Source organism: Larus michahellis, chromosome Z (genome assembly GCF_964199755.1).
Source record: "Larus michahellis chromosome Z, bLarMic1.1, whole genome shotgun sequence".
NCBI classification, from domain to species: Eukaryota; Metazoa; Chordata; class Aves; order Charadriiformes; family Laridae; genus Larus; species Larus michahellis.
The window spans coordinates 28,483,571-28,500,402 of NC_133930.1; the positions used below are offsets into that span (position 1 = coordinate 28,483,571).

Sequence of the window (16,832 nt, forward strand, 5' to 3'; positions counted from 1 at the left end):
TTACAAGAGTAACTGAAAACGCAGCCCCAGCGACAGTGTGAAGGTGTTTACTGGCAAGAATATTAGAATGAAAAAAAATTAGTGGGAAAAGAAAAAGGGAGCATCTAATCACTGTAAGTGGACTTCAGATGATAGATAAAGTTAGGGGAAAACGTACAAGCAAACAAAACCACAGCAGAGCACAATGGACTAAACTTATCCCAAGTATAACTACAGGCAGCTGGCCAGTATCTGGTTGTCAAAATATGTTTAATGGGGAAAGAAAGAAACAAAATAAAATATAAAATCTGTCCTAGAACACAGCACATTGTTTTTGTTTGGATAAATCAAGATGCCTTCTATAGTGCAATTCTTTGAGATAAGTTACTTCGACTCCAATATCAAGCTATGATTCTCACCATTTTTGTGCCCTGTTTCATCCCCCTTTATATTTCACAGCATTCTATAAATATCTTATGTGCTATTTGCTTGTGATCAGAGTAAAGAGGCGTTTTAGGAATTTTTGTACGTATATCACCATGGAAACAAGATACTTGTATACATCTATGATTGCTCCTTCTCTAGAGTAAAAGCCTGCATGATCTGTGCAAACTTATGGCTAATTGTTCTGCATAAGATATGGGTGTCTTATTCCTATTCACTACTTCGGAAATTCATTTGTTTTAATGTAGTTGCACATAGCAAGCTGTAAAGTAGGTTTTATGAACCCAATAACACAGATATAATACTTGAGGAATTCCTTCTGGTTTGGATATATTTATTTTTCCAAACATTTTGTTTGAGAGAAAATGAGATTGCTATCTGCTGTTTCCTTATTTTTTTGCAGGAAAGCAAAGGGTTGTTGACTTCCTCTCCCCTCCCTTCCTTCCTTCTTTCTGAAGGTACTGTACTCATCTGAAAAAAAGAGAACGAAATGATTGTTCCTGTTCTCTTTCTTAAGTCATTTGAAACACTGTCCCTGCTAGTTTTCTAAGTTTACTGCAATCTCTGCACGGGGGGAGGGAGAGAGAGGGAGAGAGAGACAGAGATTACCAACATGAGTGCAGGTAGAGAGTTTAGGGCAAGACTCCTTCCAGCTTCAACAACTGGTAAGTTAAGTAAAAATGCTTTTATGGTTAACTCTTTAGAACTACAATGTATATGCTTTTGTATTAAGACAAGGCATTAATCAGATACACACTTAACTGGTAAAAAGATAATAACCGTATGCGTTGAGAAGCAGTATATTTACGCTATAGATGCCTATAGTCTGGTTTTTAGATACTCGTGATAATAGCATACAGTTTAACCAATGCAGACAAGAAAGCGTTTTCCAGTGAGGCTGATAATATTCATAACATAATCTGCTGTGATTTTGCATGTGTGGCTTCTGCTACCAGAATCTTGTTACAGGCGTCACTAATTTTTTCCTGAATATTTCAGCAAGATTCACTGGGCCATTGCTGAAATAAAGAGAGAAGCTGTGTCATATGCAAATTGATGTATTTCTTATATCATCTGCCACTACTGAAGTCTGCTCCAACCCACCAACCTGTACTATAACGGGAGAAGAATTACTAGGCTTTTTTTCCCTTCAAACCTTATTGTGTTTATGATTACACATGTTTATCTCTACTCATCTGTGTATATGATCAGTCTAGGAACAGTGACATTTAAGACATGATAGTTACAGGTTGTCACTTGAAAAAAATAGAAAAAGTTCATGTTGTGTAGTATATAACAACACAAAGGCTGATCACCAGCATCAGTAATAGGATGTACTCAAATGTTTATTTGTTGTTTCCACTGTTGTAGATACCAATAATATTTTTCATGTTGGGCATAAATGTATCAGAAGTGGTGAGTAAAATGAGGGATTGAATGCAAGAGTATGTTTCAAATATTGGAAGAGACAAATCCTCCCCCATGCTTTTATAAAAGCAGAATGCAGAGGTGAGGGGAAGAATTAGGACAGGTGTCCATTTGTCTGCAGGAGGAGAGTTGGTCGTCTTCTGATCCAGTATTTCCTTAACCTGTCACTCTCTGAAGTGCAGGGTCCTCTGTAGGATGCCCGGAGCCTGGATAGAGCAGCTCCAAATGGCGGGCCAGCATCACCGAAGGCTGGCAGGCAGCTCAAGCTGTCCTGCTCTCACTCCCACTCCCATTCCCATTCCCACTCCTGCTCCCGCTCCTGCTCCCACCGGGGCACCTGGGCTGCGTTTCCTCCCCGGACAGCCCTCTGCTCCCACCAACTAGTGGAAAGAATTTTCTTCCACCTCTATCTGCTGTCTCTCTGCAAATTTTTCCATAGGAAGGAGTGATCTACCCCAAATTCAGCCCGATTTCTGGGTAAGTTGTAGATTCCCTTCGCTTTGGGAGCAGCAGATGGGTTCTGCCAAAGTAGGTGGAAATACCTTGTTTTTCAAACTCTGTAGCTTAACGTTGCACCTCGGTCTAGTTTGGTACCAATTATTAGGTTTATTTCGTTATACTTAACTCACAAAGAATCCTCTGCTAATAGAAAGTAAATGCCAGATGTTGCCATGAAAACTGCTTGCCACATCTTTCGCTCAGGATACCTGGGTTTATGTTTTACGTGACTAAATACTGATTCATATTACAGAGGTGATTTGGACAGCTATTCTGACAGTTACATGCCAAACATCTGGAAAATCACCTTTTAATTCAAGTGAAAAGTAGAGGAGTCTCCTAAACATTAAAAAAATACCTAAGCTCTGTATTTGTAGTGGTATTTTGCTCTAATTGTGGAGTGTTAGTCTGGATTGCAATCACCTGTGAGTTTTGATCTGGTTAGTTCAGAAGTTCAGTTTACGATGTAGGTAAGAGCCAGTTGCAGCCTTTAGTTACAGATTTTGCTTCTGAAGATACTAAATATTAATGTATTCTTGATTTGGGCCATTTATAAGATAGATTCTTTCTCTGACAGATTGTCTGAAATACATAAAGAAGAATATGTGTCTCCATAGTATATATTCATAGTAGGGGGCCAAAAGCAGTACGTGCTACTTGTAAACCCATTCCCCAATAACAACTACACAGAAAAAGCAGTTTTAAAGGAATGCTTAATAACTTGACGGTAAAAAATAGACCTTGAATTTTGAAATTCATTCTTAGATTTCACCTATCAGGTTTACTTTTCCTTCAAATAATGCATCTTTGCAATCATTTGGAATTTTCCTCTTTTCACATGGTGTAATTTATTGCTGGGATAAGTGTAACATGATTTAGTATAGTGGTAATTTGTAACACTACTACTATCTTTCTCGAAGTGTCAGGAATAGGAGATTTTCAGCTGATGTGTTATCCTTATCCTACACTGATGAGATATTTACAAGCAGAGAAGGGTAAAGTCCGAGGCTGGATTGAGTACAGATCGACTACGAGCTTATGGCACAAATTAAATGTTTGTGAAATGAATTTTCAGTTTTTCACCCCACCATTGTAAAAAAATAATAAAAATTGAAGCAATAAGCCAAGAACAAAAAGAGAGAGGGTCTGTTTATTTTGCTTAAAGTCTTATTGCTTCTATTGCTAAAAGCCATATGTAAGTATGTAGCATACATAAGTAAAAGGTCAGTCACAGTTTATATTCTCCCAGAGAATTCTTTAAAGTTATTATTTCCATTTGATATGTTCTCAATTATAATGGAACAAAATACAGACAGATTTTGCTTTTGTTCTGAAAAATAAAAACTACACCAATGACAGCAAAGATGTTACAGAATCAAGTTGTAGCCCGCAGACATTCCAAGTTAACAGGTCTGATTCAAAAAGCCTAGAAACTGATAGGAGTCTTTCTGCAAATGTCAACTGACGTTTTATATTTAGGACCAGCTTCTTTAATGGTGAAAACTGTTGAGAACGTGAGTTTGCGATACAGAAGAGTAACACTGAGTTACATTCCTAGTAACATTTTGGCATCTCTAATATAGATTTTTGACCAGCAGATAATTTGAATCTTTGAATTTTAAGGAGTTCTGAATTGTTTTCACATTCTTTCAAACAAGCACATCAATAAGAGCCTTGCATTAGGACTATCTGGATGTAGAGCAGATACTGGTGGACTGAGAGGCAAAATGTGCATCTCACAGATGAATATATTGGCATGTTTTTAGGTGCCATTTCTAGTAGCGCCAGATAGATATTCAGGATTTAGAATGGGAGAAGCACAGGGGGGTGAATCAGTGTAGCAACCCAAGATAAGCCTCGTATACAGAGGCAGGAGAGCATGGATTACCCCAGATAGCACTTATATTGCTTCCAGTCTTTGATATTACAAAGCCTCAATGATGCAGAAAGGCATCTGTCTGAATGGACCACTCCACTCAGCCAGTTGTCTCTGCAGAACACCACCCCCAGAAACAAAAGCTGTAAAGGCTGCATAAGGTAATAATTTTTTTCTGTAGCCATGGTTTAAGGATACAACTCAGGCAAAGGGGTGTAAGGAAAAGTAGCTTCTTATTCATTCATAAGAAATGATCCATAGCTTTTGAGCACTAATGCATGTTTCCCAGAAGTAATTAATCCAATGAAACAAACTGCTTCTTCAAACAGACCTTAGACTACTACATACAGTTATAAAAATGTTCATTTGTTTGAGGGACTAATTTTATACCCCAACCGATTTTTAAAAATAGGTCACCTGTTAAAAGCAAATGAGCATTTTCTTCTTAAATGCAGTAGTTTTCCCCATTCTAATTTACCATCCCAGAAGACCACTGAAAGGGAAGGAAAGTCAACTTGGAAAAGAAAGAATTATAGAGAGACAAATAATGTGAAGCCTCTAAAAAGAAAGAAACAAGTCTGGAAAAAAAATTTCCCTGGGGTTATCTTCTTTCTGCTGAAAGGCTGATATTCCGAAACTGAGACTACAATTCTCTATTGCTGTTAAAATGCAGTAGAATTTTATGGATGATATTCACATTTTCATGCAGTGAAGAAGCCTAAGTTAATACTTATTGGTTATTTGAAACACGTATTGAACTGCATGCTGGATGTCTGATTTTTCTTTATGTCCGTCTGGCGGGGACTAGTCCTTCTTGCCTGCCTTCTAAAATACTAATGATCCAATGAAAAATATTATTTAATCTTTGTTTAAGTCCCTTCCAAACTTAATATGTGGGTGACTTGCTTTTGTAAAACAAATGGTTTCATACTAGTTTTACCCTGATCTTGATTAGCAAATCGCAGTATTTTCCTTCTATATCAACAATGCTTAATATATTGTAAAGAATTCTGATGTCACTGGAAGTAATTAAGCTAAGTAATCATATATTAAAAGAAAATGTTTTCGTGCTCTGAAGGTTACGGGAAGAAATTATGTGAATAGCTGTGGGTTTTTTTTACCTTCACTCCTTATTTCCTGCCTTGTATGTTGGAAAAACATGTTATTAATTATTTGAATGAAGGAAGAAAAAAAATATTACTTTCTCTTCCCTCTCTCTTCTACTGTGAAAGCTAAAGCACTGACACATTTTCCTTCTACTTTGTGGGTGTGCATGAATTCATGTCATTTAAAAGAAAAAACTTAGGACAAAAAGTGTGTTTCCTGAAAACCTATTTTCCCTTTGCCAATATTCATAAAAAGTAAAGCTGGAAACATCCAACTTTCTGGCTGCTTATGCTCATTAGCAGCACTGGAATTCAGAGAACACTGGAAAAATACAAATGTCCATTGAATCTGAAGGTTCATTTAATTGCAAAAGCTACAAGGTAAACTGAGTCTCATACATTGATAACATCACGTTTTGCTAAAGAATTGGAGATAGGTGCAACTGATTTGAAATTGCAAGCAAGGCTATGAGAAGCGTTATAGATTTTTAGCTGTCATTCTTAGATGATGCTGTACTACAAGGAATACTAATGCACAGCAAGCAGGCATTGCTCCTGTGTCTGGAGGCCTGATGAAGAATAGAAACCCCCTCATTTCTCTGTGTGGAAAGAATTTCACAGGGAGGTGTTCCCAGGGTGGAGGAGCAGGTGTGGTGGCTCTGGGATGGGAACATGCGGCTTTGCCCCTTCTCGGCGAGCAGCTTACCCTGACACCAGGCCCTCTGATAACCCGCAAATGTGTTGGCTGGGAGGGACAAGATGACTTCCAGTCTTCCTCTTCACTGGTTTAACAAACCAGCTGTTCCTGACTGTGCAAGAGCCACTTATGCTTCGGTCTTCTCTCGTTAGGATTGCAGTGTAACTGTTAGACTCTTTTTGCAGTGATGAAAGACCTTTTGTTTTGTGTAAGGCTCTATGCTGGATCTGCTACTAAAGACTTTGTAAACTGGAGAACAGTATGTGCTCTTACCAACACCTGATACACTAGATTTAAACCAAACTTGAATATACCTAGTCTAAAGATATCCAGGAAGAACACATCGGAATACAGTTATGATTTCAGGTTTAGTCCTCTCTCTGAGGTTCTTTCTAAAGTAAGTAGCATTTCAGCCTGATGTTTTGGCTTCAGGTAAAACTTACTTAAAGTATTATTTGAAAAGAAGGTGTCTCTCATACAGTACTTCCAGGTAGCATGATATTTGTCTACCTGTCTACTTTTTCTTAAAAAGTATTTAGAATACATGTGTAAAGAAAACAATATCAGGAGGTGAAAAGGGATGACCTGTTTTTAGAGCATCTCTCAGCTCCAAAGGAACAGCAGAACTTGTTTGAACCATCTGGTAGGCACCAGCTCACGCTGGGTTGGTTCCCGAATGCAGGTTGATGAAGCTACAGAGAGTGTCCTCTATTTGTCCAGAACTACTGTCCTGTGATAGGAATTCCAAAAAACTGTAGAAGACCTCCTGGAAGACCAAGTAGGCAACAATGTGCTTGGAAGTTTACCAGCAACTAAACCCATCTGTTTATAAAGGTGCAGGAAAATATTTTTCCCGTAGCACCATGGCAAGGAATCACACCGGCACGAGTGTTATATCAAATAGTTTTTCTGCATAATGCTGCACTCACAATATGAAGTCATCAAGGTTTCCAGAATAATTTTATATGTCTGTAGGTAGCATTTTACCTACTTACGAGGATGCTATGGAAGCAGTCACATGCATCAGAGAAATTGTGCCGACTGACTCCTCTTCCATATCTCCTCTTCCCTCTGCCAGAAAAAATCAAAATTAATAAAAATTAAGCCTTATGATCCCAAATACATTAATTTCTTCTTTTCATGTCCCACAAAAAGGGACCCCTCCCTAATCCTAAACCACAGGTAAAGAAATGCAATTGAACAGATATTACTAGATTCTGTAGGCAAATGATCAAGGCTCAGAATTCCCTCTATTGACTGCAGTGAAGATTTTCACCAGCTCATTCACTACTGGACACAGAAAAATGCGTGAACAGGCACACAGTGGAAGGCACCCAACGTGGTTAGGACAGTAAGTCAGAACAGGATTCACACAACTCTTTCTTTTTTCTCTGGGTAATGTCCCTCTGCCCATACCACAGACTTGTCTGCTATTCCTCCCAAAACACAGCAGTAATTTCTACCAAATCTTCCAGGTTTTTGTACGTGGAACTTGGCTTTTTTCCAGGGAAAAAGCCCTGAATAGAAAGATTAGGAAGGATTGAGACAAAGAGTTCTTTTAATATATAAGGTTTTTTTTTACAAAACTTCTTTTTGTATTGCTGGTTGGCTACTCTTAGTCATGGGGTAGAGTCACAGTGGTTTGATGATTTTTTTTTTATTGTTTCTTTTTTCTTGTGATGAAAATCTGAACTGAGTTGTTATCCAGAACTAGCCTTTGGCATCACTAACAGAAGACGTAGTACTAGAGTGGTTTGGGAAATGTTCAAATTTCAGATTTCAAATTATCTTGAGTTTCTTCTCACTTTCTCTCTCTTTTTTTTTTTTTGGCAAAAAAAATAATTTCTAAATTCTTATTTGTTTGTAACTCTAGTGTCTGTTCCAGTATCTGCTGATGACATTTGGCTAAGTCTGAGCTGCCATTCCCACTCCGTATGCTAGTTTATTGAATTCAGTAAAACTGGCATTTTAAAGCTGTTTCAGTTTTAAATAATTAACCTCAAGAATTTCTCCCTGTTAGTTAATTTACATAGAGACTTGTTTCCCAGTTGATCAAAATCACAGAAGCGATATCAAATTTATATTAAATTTAAGACCTTCTTCAGTTGTGGCAACAAACTAATTATTATTTTTAAAACTTTCTAGAAGTTAACAAAATAATATGCAGGATGCATTTTGGGATCAGAGAAGGAATGCATTTGATTTTTGCTGTTCAATCAAGGACAAGGTTCAAGTTTGGCATCACAGGTGGAGGGTAAAGTCAGAGGGCAAGTTATCTTTGCAGACACTTCAGATGATCAGTCAAAAGTGCCATTTTATGCTGGAACTGAAGACCTAAGCACATTTCGTTTTAAACAAAATAAACTGATTTTAAAAAATGAAACCTCATTTGAATGCAATTGTGAGACGTAAGTGAAGGTGATAATTTTTCTGAATGATAAAGACACATGCAGCATCGTTTCAATGCTTTAACACAGATTTTATGCTCTGGCAGTCTGGAAAGCAGTGCTCCCTAATCCCAGTGCAGACATATCAAAAGTAGTTTCCTCCAATGCCCCAGTAAACAGCCATTTTTAACTCTGTCTCATTGCTCATGTTTCCTAATTTTTTTTCTATTTGGGTATTAACTGAATAAACACAGTGGTGTCCTAGGAATGGCACTTACATCTCTAATTCCTTTGCTATGTTTCCTATTGAACTTCTGTTCAGAGGGAAATGCCTAAGTCACTACTGAACCAGCTTAATTGCAAGTGAGTAATAGAGGTTAATAGGGATTAATCAGTCTTTTCAGCCAAGCAGCTTTTCCAGCAAGAATTCTGGTCAAATTTCAGCTGAAATCATATTTATTCATCTTTCCTAAATGATTAGGAAAACATCATCTGTTAATTGCTTTTAATGAACTGAACACCAAGAGAAGTGTCCAGTAACAGATATACTTTTCCTAATTCTGTCAGTTTCTGGATGAAATCCTCTTCTTTCAGTTCCTATAGGATATAGCATGTCTTACTGGAACACACGATACCTACCACTTCAGTAACCTTCAGTTTCACTATGAGTTTTGAATTATGTGAAACAAAGAACTGAATGCAAAATACATACAAAAAGCAGTGGTCCTGCTGAAAACTAATAATACTGCCCCATGTTTAATAAAAGTAGATTTTCATTTAAAAACTAATCTGTTTTGGAGCCTTTATATGAAAACTCTCCCATATAAGCCCCTCTTTGAGCACACGTGCTCATTTTGCCTGGTACTTTCTTTTTTGAGATACCTGTTGCTTTTCATGGGCAATGCCCAGAAGGTGCAATTAACTGCTAATGGTGTAGGAGGGTGCCAGTGGACTTGAAGAACCAAGGCTGAAGGTGCCCCTTAGCTACCCTTTAAGATAACAAAGTGATGGCAGAAGATCAGACCATCTCTCTGGCCTCCATAGAGGTGATAACAACACTGGGATTACAGTAGGAAGGAAAGCTCAATCTATTTCCTTTTTAAAGGTCATGAATGCCAGTGAAAGGTTTACTTTCAAAACAACAGCTTGAGCAGGACAGCATGAGGGTTATGGAAGGGCATGCTTTTTTGATCATTCTAATTTTGGGTGTTCTGCATAGCTCTGCTATTTGTTTTAAAACAATACTACTGTACACCTCAAAACCCCTCTGTCTCTGCTTCACTCTATAGTGTTAGATGGTTGTGCTTTGTAGATGGAAAGATTATGTCTTAAGTGTTCTTTCGGGGACTACACACTCTATTCAATGTTACTATTTTACTACCAGATTCTTCCTTGTACTTATATTATTTTTCTGTTCTTCTGTTCACCTTGTCTCATAATATCTGTATGGTAAGCAAAAAAAAATCATAAAACTGTATTAGTGTTGTTAGATAATTTTCCAGAGGAAAAACTATTTAATCCATAGGATTCCTATGGTGCCAAAAATGTACTATTTCAATTTGCAGGGGCAGATAGGGAAGTAGACAGGAAACAAGGATGGAGCGATAGGACTTCTATAAACAGTGATTAAAATGACTCCACATACTTTATAAAGGCAGGGGCACATCCATGGTTCCAGCTGCTGACATGAGAGCTCCTTATCCACTTAAGAAAAGGAAGAAATTTTTCTTATTGACATCACCTCATAACAGGCAAATCCCAAATCTTGTTCTCAGTGACACCTCAGATTTTCCATAATGGTTTCAGTACAACATGGATGATGCCAGGGAGAGAATTAGGACAGTTACTTAGGATGAACTACTGCCATTGTTTCACTGAGTAATTAACTGAGCTGGCCAACCCATCGTTAATTCCTATAACTGGTGAGGGCAGGATCAAATTGCATTTCCACACAGTTTGCTGGCACCAGTTAAACTGCACATTTGAAGCTCTACTACTGTATGTGTTGCCGATGTCACCATCATGTCCAATCTGGCCTTGTCAGCCCTGAACTCTGGGCAGGGTCTGGAAATTCAGTATACCTGTGCCCAAATGCTCTTGGGTCAGGACAGAGGCAGCTGCCTAGAGATTTGGTGGGGAGATGGAAAGTGGGTCACGAATGGAATAACCTACAGTACATATGAATTTCAGGGGACTTTAAGGAGAAGAAATAGCAGTGTTTCAGGGAGATGTAGATTGAGAAGAGCGTCGATGGGCATCTGTCCTCCTGCACAGTGCAGCGCTCACTGCCCTGGCTCCTCTCTGAATCTCTAGGTGTGCAAGATGCTCCATCAAAACACCCAGAGATATCCCACTTCCCCAGGACGCAGTACCTATCTCCATATGCCCCTCAGACCCCAAGGAACAGTTATCTTTGGATTTTTGTATTAAATAACTTTTATCCACATTCGTCATCCATGGAATAGGGAAAAATCAGAATGCAACATCTTTGGATGAGGAAATCTGAGTCACAGAAAGCTGGAGGCCTGAAGACCATGCGGGAAAGTTGTCATGATACTCTTTCCTATTTCTTGTATTCTTCAGAAGACCAGTATCTTGGGTTAGCTGCACTACTAGCCTGAGCTGATATGTCTGGTTTTACATCCTCCAGTACCTCACCAGCAGCTCTGTTTCAGGCTATAATTAGCATGTTTCTGTGGAGGGAAAGGCGAGAGGCAGGGCCAGAGCCCACCGTGTTGTGGGCAGATGGGGCAGAGCTGTGCTGTAGACACAGAGGCAGAGATCTGCCAGCCAACGCCTGTTCCCTCTCCCCTTCCTCCCCACCCCAAAGCAGCCTTGAATTCCCTGCTGGTACTAGAGAATCAGGCACCTGGAGGAATAATCTGCTGTGCCTTGCAGGCTCCCACCATGTGTAGCTGTGGTCTGGGGGGGTGTTGTGTAAACAGATAACACTTCAGAGCATGTGAACTTAACATCCACTTTGTTATCCAGGTTACCTATGTGTTGCTGACCATTTTAGTAGATAGAATAGAGAAGCAGAGAGGGAATGAACCACAGATGGAATAGAGAAGTGAAGTGGAAAGAAAACATAAGAGAAGAACTAAGAAAACTCACAAAGAGGAAGAAAAAAGGAAAAAAGGAGAAAAGAGGACAAGGAAAGGAGAAATAAAGAGCCAAACCAGCAGCAAGCCTAAACTGTACTCAAAGGGGATTTCATATGTACATTGAGATGATGATGGATGTTCCACGAGGCTAAAGTACTGCTAGGGCCATTACCGATAAGGCCCTATTGCAGACATTGATTGGTTAACACAGGCATGCTGCTCTGTGACCTCCACCCAACTGTCTTGTTAGGCAACAGAATAGTAGTGAAAATGATTGCAAAGGCTTTGCTAAACTAAGGTCAAAGCACACACAAAAGCAATGTGAGGGATTGTAAACCATTTTGCTAAACCGAGAACACCAGGCATTTTTTTTTTTTTAATCTAATCATTGCCACCATTGAAAAGCAAATTATGCTATAAACCACTCTATAAGCACATCTGATGCCACAAACAGTGCCCCAGCTTTGGCAGCGTGTGTGGTGGGACTGCTCCAAACTTTCAGCAGAGGAAATCTCAGAATCTAGTTTAACTCTTTCAAAAATTATTAAAACAAAAATGGACTGTAAGTTATGGAAAAGTGAATGTGCATTCACTCTGATACCATTTTAAGCATTTTCTCTCTTACAAGAAATACCAAAGTAACTAGACTCCTATAAAAGTTCGCATAGTGTCTTGTTCCCTGAAAACTGAGCACAAAACCAAGTTACACATATATTGAAGATAATTCCAAAAGCCACTCTAGTGGCAGTGCAAGCAAATGGGTATGTTTCCTACACTTTTTTATTTCCCAGCTAATATAAAACAAAAATGATGTAAGTTAAAATGTTAAAATTTGGGAATAACGAAGACAACACAGGGAGGGTATTTCTATTGCAGAGTTTTCTGAGAGAAGACCCATTTCTTTACGTTGGTGTCATCTCGCAGACAATATTAATGCAGCTACACTACATAGGGAAACCCCCAAAGCAGAAGGAATATCTAAAATGATCAAACTTCAAACATGAAGCAAAGAAGACATGCCGTAACGGTCAGTGAAGGAAAAAAAATTTTGAAAAATCTTTGAAAGTTCATTGCTTGTTGCATCTGTTTACTGTGTCCTGTTAAGCTGTTTAAATGTGTCAGATTTTTAGTCAATTAAGTTTCTTAGGTGTGTTATTGTATGATTTCCATTAAGTTTGTCTGCAAAAGTTACCATCTGCTAACATATTGTCTTAGGACATAAGTTATTTTTTTCCATATGTGTGCAATACAGTTGTCAAAAGTATCAAATTTTGGTCATGGCATAGACGGGTTCATATCTCATTGGGCAACACAAGCCATAACAAATAATAAGGAAAATTGTGAAGGATTAGTTTCAGAGTTTATTAGAAATCTTTCCATAGGCCTTAGTGAGCTCTGATTATGCCCTGGGAAGAGTTACCAAGGTTACCAGTTTTCCTTATCAAGCATTTGCTGAGAAAAAAAACACATTTGTTGATGGAAAGAAGAAGTTTTATCCTGAAGCCTGACACCAGCAGACGAAGGTAATTTCCCAGGGAGAAGTGAAAAGACACCAAGCTCCTCACTACTATCATACTAATGTAGGAAGAAAAAACCTGATCTCGTCCACTTCTTGTTTTCAGTCATTCCAGATCATTTTCATGAACAGTTGTTTACTTGTTTCCAATTCCAATTCTGTTAAAGATGGTAATCCAAAAAGGGAAGAGAAATATTTATGGCAATATCTTTATCTTGATAGTGTTTTCCATTTAGGCAGTCACATCTGTCTAATAAATGGCATGAGACAAAAGCCTTATCTCAGAAGACAATTAAGCTGATAGTTAAATCATAGATTTAGTTTGACACCAGGTCTACATGCATGTGAGAGAGAGAAGAAGTGTTTTTAGAAGTGGTATTGGAAAAGACTTGACTAAACTCCACAAGCCTATTATTCCCAGCTCAGGCCTGCTTTTTTTTAAGGCTTCCCCAACATTTGAGTCTTCCGAATCAGTATCTGCACTCATTGATTTTGGATACTTTCCATAAATCCATGTTTATTTTTGCAAAGTAGTCCAAATGTCTGTCTTCTCTAGGCTCCACACTGTGGCAGAAAAAGTGGTGCCTTCATTTAAAATGTAAATCATCCTTTAGGTTATCTTCAAATAATGTAGCATAAGGACTTCAAGGCTGATTTGGGTCTATTAACATATACTCAGTTTATATCTAACATGTACTCAGTTTATGTCCATAAAACATAACATACACTCACTATATGTTAATGGAGTCCATTTTTCAAATTCTTGTGCTTGAAGTGTGGATATTTATACTTGGAGAACATGGGTGGAAAACACACTTTGCCTGGACTTCTCTAAAGGAAAAGAGAGTAGGGTTGACACTGATTTTAAAGACACACTGGTATGGATTTCAACGTGTTCTTTTGCCTTCTACCCTCCTCTAATGACTGTAATCACTCAAGCCTGGACTAAATAAAGTGCCTTAATTTGAAAAAAAAATACAATAATCCATTATTGAATAACAATGGCAATTTGAACCAATATATAGTGAGCCTAGTATTGAAATAATTCTAAACCTTTTGAGCATATTTAGAATTTCTGCATCATTCACCAAGGCAGCACCTACAAACAAAAATCTGACTGTACAAATGACAAGCAGGTGCACAGATTTTACAGAAATGGGACATTGTTATCATCTAGTCCAACTTTTTACTCAAGGGAGGCCGTAAAACCAACAAAATGGACAAGGTTCACTTGAAAATTACAGGTTAAAAACATCTACATGATTGTTTTCCAGCACTCCAAAATTATGAAATTCCCAATAGAAAAGGAAATGGGGAACAGCATGACTTCACTCACACACTGGAGGCAGCAGAAAGGAAGTGGAAGAGAAAGAAAAAAGGGGCTTATGAAGGGTTCTTGCTGCCATTGTGTTAAACTAGCAGGGAGAATGGTAAGGAGGGATCAGAACTAACTGAAAATACTTGGTTACCAGTAATGGATACATTCTTTTTTGTACAGGTATTCCTGGCATTTTCAAAATCTGACAAATAGCACAAAGCAGTGTAGATTTGGTAGGGAAGGCTGCTTTGCTGCTGAAATGAGATTATCATGGTAAAGTCCCTTTGGTCACATCCTGAGACTGATGCAAGTTTTAGACGAAAAGCAAATGACTGAAAACCAAGTAAAGGATTTGGTTCTTAGTTTAACAGCTGTATGACTTAATACATTTAAACCCAAAACCTATTTGGAAGTGTGCACTGAATGAAGGAGATCCTATGAAACCTATTAAGATAACCATAAATTATAATAGCAGTTTACAAAACTCAGTGTTTGAAAAAAACCCAGCCGGTTGTTCAATGAGGCTGAAGCTCTCCAACTCTCAACTTTAGCTCAAAGAATGTAATCCTGTCTCATTTGTCACTAATCCTCACCAGATCCAACTCAAAAACAGATGTTAGATTTAATCTTTCCTTAGAGATGCCAATATTTCAGGAGCCAAGAGGAGGGCAGAAATGCGCTCTTACAGGGCATGGTTTCTACAGTCATACATGCTCAATTGAACGTGCAATTTTTCTTCCATCAGAGAAAAGCTGTTCAGCCTATTCAGCCACCTTTAGGCTTCCTACATTTTCCTCTGTTTCATCTTCTTCTGAAATAGCAAACGCAAGTGCAAACTTCCTAGTGAAGTAGCCCATTTTCCTTTGTCAAAGGGTACATATCAATTTCACTCATCTTGGTCTCATCATTGGTTTTATCTTTGTCTCATCTGGTTTTATCATTGTGTTGCCCAAAGACAAAATCAGAACAGTAGTAGTCAGTGCTGAAGTTTGAGAATCTTCATAACCTCACATTTTTATGGTTGGGCTTATTATTAGTCTACAGACAGAAGGCACTTTCAGACAGGAAGCAGAATCTTGGTTCTACTGAAGTCTAAAGAAAATTTGCTGTTGACTTCAGTACAGAATATTAACTGGAGACTGTAACAGTGCATATGCATGTAGAGTGAATAGCATGATTTACATGCTTTTTAAAATCCTTTGTAGAAATACGATGAGTGGAGTGGAAATGAGAAAGTAAATTGTGATTCATATTCTGTATTAAACTCTCTTCCTCCTTCATGGAAGTTAACTCAACAACATTAGTAGCTGCTGCATAGATATTCTATTTTGGAAATACCTCAACAGCTATCTGAACTCACTAACTCACTGTAGCCTTTCTTCTTTTTTTTTTTTTTTTTTTTTTTGTAAAAGTCAAAGAAAGAGTTTATTTGTTGTTCTGTTTTTCAAAATAGTGTGTTTCCAAATATACTTATTTACATAAAGAAAGGAACCGTGAGGATGCTTGTCTTTTCTAAAGAAATTAACTTTTTAATAAGCTTGGGAGTGATAGGTTTAGGGTTTTTTTATGTTTAAGTGCCAATACAGCATGGAAATCTCTGTCTCAGTGAGATTTCCAGATTAAGTTTTCAAAACCGAGGAGCTGAAATACTACTGATAAAAGCTAGAACTGTTAATGTCTATCCAGGTTTAAACTAACCTCAGTGTTTAGAATCACACACCGCTGTGCTATGTAGCATAACATTTTAAATACTAAGTGCTGAAGAAAGAAAGAATTTTTAAAGTGCTTATATGGGAAACCCAAAAGGTCCCTAGGAGATATTTAAAACAAAAATTCTTCAATTCATCCCCCCTTAATTATTGTTGAGTATTAAAATGAGATCAGCTACTCCAGAGTCAGATAAAACAAAAATATTGTGGAACTGTGCTATTAAAGCTTTGGAGTTCACTACTGAAGTTATTTAAAGAAGAAAGGACTGCTCCTTAACTATTTCTTGCATGGTGGTCAAATCTGCAGTCTCTTCTAGATATCCTCAGGACTCACATTTTATGGAATTAAATTCTGCTCAAGGTAAAGATCATGCCTCCATTTAAATCAGCATGGGTTTGCTACCAACATGAAAGGAGATGAGAAGAGATGCTACATTTAATCTTTAGTCAATTAATTTCTACATCATGGGGTTTGGCAGATTGAAGGGAAAAAAAAAAGCAGCAAGGTGATCCATATTTAGACTGCAAGTTTGTACTTTCCCTCCCCTTTTAGGTGCTCTTCTGTTGGATTATATAGCACCTTTGTGATTATGCTGGTCACTGACTTTAAACATTTTTCTTCGTAGGCTTGGTCCCGTGATGTGTGTAGCCGTGGACGGTGGAATAAACCCATATGATCAGTGAAAGCAGCCAAAGGTTAGTAGTGCAAGGAAATTATTCTTTCTGGTAATTTCAAGCAGTTCTGCTGCCTCTGCCTTAACTCCATGTTC

At 38.0% G+C, this 16,832-nt stretch overlaps 1 protein-coding gene across 3 annotated transcripts in view; it reads left to right on the forward strand.

Annotated features, from left to right (window-relative positions):
• The first annotated feature begins 940 nt into the window (after positions 1-940).
• ZNF366 (zinc finger protein 366) overlaps positions 941-16,832 on the forward strand; it is a 31,212-nt gene continuing 15,320 nt past the window's right edge. For 2 of the 3 annotated variants that reach the window (XM_074569985.1, XM_074569983.1), the window contains exons 1-2: positions 941-1,088; positions 16,689-16,758. The gene's annotated coding sequence lies outside the window, so the exon portion shown is untranslated. Of the gene's footprint in view, positions 1,089-2,181; positions 2,329-16,688; positions 16,759-16,832 lie in introns of those variants that run through there. The other variant, XM_074569984.1, reaches the window with a different exon arrangement.